Source organism: Trypanosoma conorhini (genome assembly GCF_003719485.1).
Source record: "Trypanosoma conorhini strain 025E chromosome Unknown Tco_14.4_contig_00587, whole genome shotgun sequence".
Taxonomy (NCBI): domain Eukaryota; phylum Euglenozoa; class Kinetoplastea; order Trypanosomatida; family Trypanosomatidae; genus Trypanosoma; species Trypanosoma conorhini.
In genome coordinates, this window is record NW_021704675.1 from 1 (window position 1) to 2,492 (window position 2,492).

General features: G+C 47.6%; 1 annotated feature.

The window, feature by feature from the left end:
• The first annotated feature begins 1,431 nt into the window (after positions 1-1,431).
• Positions 1,432-1,491: a sequence feature (A-rich).
• The last annotated feature ends 1,001 nt before the right edge of the window (positions 1,492-2,492 follow it).

Sequence of the window (2,492 nt, forward strand, 5' to 3'; positions counted from 1 at the left end):
CGGCTGGGTCATATCAGCCGCGACTGCCCTACTCGCTCGGCTGGTGGCTTCCGTGGTGCGGTGCGTGGGGCATGCTATCACTGCCAGCAGGAAGGTCACCTTGCGCGTGACTGCCCCAACGCACCTGCGGGTGGTGCTGGTGGCGACCGTGCATGCTACAACTGTGGGCAGACTGGTCACCTCAGCCGCGCCTGCCCTGTGAAGTAAGTAGTGCACCTCAGGAAGCTTCTGGCAAGTTCGGCAATGGGTCGTTCAGTTCGGAAACAATCTGATTTTTAAGTGCAACGCGTTTACCCTCCTTAGTGAGAGAGTGTGACTCCCTTACTTGCCCCCCGTAAGGGAGCCGGAGGAGGGGTGAGCGACTCTCATGGAAGGAAAGGGGGAGGAAGGGAGAATGGGGAGAAATGATTAAAATAAGGGAATGAACGGTTCTCATCTCTCGATCCTCGCGTGACGCATTGAAAGATAAATTTAAAGGAAATGAGGAATGCAAAGTAAATGTCTTTTTTTTTCGTTTGTGGTTTCTGAACCTTAATGGTCTTAAGTTGATCGATGTACATCCTTTCTTTGAAGGTAGAAAAGAATGCTGCGGAAATTCCCATCTTGTTTTCTTCTTCCCTTTTTGCTGCTCCTTTGTTCGTTGGGATGTTTGCTGGGATGCATGTGTTTCTTATACCTCTCTCTTTGTTGGTCTGGTTCTTTCGAGAAGGCTTCCTGCCTCCTTTATGCGTTGGTACTTTTCGGCTATTGCATGCGCGTGCGGAATAGATGGTGTGCCATGATAACTGGGGCAAGGCCACCGACACGCGCGTGTAGGAAAAAGGGAGAAGGCAAGCAATGAGGGTGACCCTACTGATCCGTTTAGGAAAAATAAAATAAAAAGAGTGAGAGAAGTGGGATCATGAGCTCAGATGGAGAGGCTTTACAGCGTGGAGGAGATGGAATGCGTGTGTGAGAAATGCGGCTGGTGAAGGGAGGAGAGGGAGGTGTGGAAGGGAAACGGGTTGGATGGGGTGAGGGCCGTCGGAATGTGATGTTTGACGCTAACTGACGCAAACATTTCGCTGCGACTTACCGCCCAGTCTTTTTTCTTCCTTTTTTTTTGTTCATTATGTGCTCCTGCGGCCATGACGCGTTAGGAAAAAGTGTGTGCGTGTGCGTGGGCATGAAGCAGATGAATAGAGAGATGAGGAACTGTCTGGGTGATCACCCAATATAAGTAAGAGAAAAAAAAAGGTGGGAGTAGGAGGAAAGCGAAGAAAAAGAATGCATCCGAAGAAACAGAAGAAAAAGTAAGAGGAAAAGAGAAGAAAACAATAATACCATTAGATAAAGCGAAACAAAAAAAAGACAAGCGAGCAAAGTAATGAATTGTTTTTGCCATTGACCCCTCCAATTGGATGTTTTGGGTCCGAATGATGCTTTGTGACGGAAAAAAAAAAACATTAAAATGAAAAATGTAAGGGACAAGCAAAAAAGAAAAGAAAAAAGCAGCAGAGCCCTCATTTATCTTTTTGTCTCGTTTGCTCTCTCTCTTTGTCCCTTTCTCTCAGTTTAAGGGAGATTATGGTGATTGTGAAGGCGTTGCGGGTTGATAAACCCAGTGTGCGGTTCTGTTTTCAGTGGCGTTGCATTTACTCTCGCTATCCGTCCTTTTCTTCATCTTGCGTTTTTTTTCAGTTGCTTTATCTTTTCCCTCTTTTTTTTTTGAAGGGACTTCCCCTTCCATCTTGTGTGCGTGTATGTGCAATATGCATCTGCGGATGATGGGAGTTGGGGGTGGTAGAGCGGTGGGACGTGATGGAACTCAGCTGCCGACATAGGGTGAAGAACTGAGCATGAAGAAGAAATGAAAATAACGGGGTTTCACTCCTTGTCTTCATTTTTTCCTTTTTTGGAGGTCTTTTTTTCGCACCTTGGTGGTACTGTCTATCGTGTGTGCGGGTGTGGGTGTGTAGGGCTGGTTGGATTTTTGCTTCATCCTATTATTTTTGGAGCCTTTAGCGGGTGGGAGTAGTGTCACTCGGAGTACTTCCTGACAGCGGCAGTGACGCAAGGTTGTGTGGGGTTTGCTGGCACTGATTGTTGGTGCTTAGCGCGTCTGTGTGGCTGGATGGCTGACTGTGGAGTGTAGTTCGGCACGAATTTCAGGGGAGAAGCGAGGAGAAAGGGGGAAAAAAGAATGGGGTAATGGGGAGGCTGGTGGGCGGTATGCCCCAGCATTCTCTACCCCACTCTACCGGCTGATGCAGCTCTACAACCGATTTATATTTCTAGGATGGGCGGCGTAAAGGATTTTTTTTCAAAAAAGTGTCGTGGTGGCGCTAAGGGGAGAAAAAAAAAAAGACGAAGATAAAAAATATTATTAGTTGTCATTATAAACAGTGGAAGATGAGTGGCTTAGTGGTGATGTTTTACTTCGGCGACAGCGGGAAGTGCCCTTTGAGCGGCGGTGGCGGCGGTAGTGGTGGTGTTCTTTGGGACGACGGAAG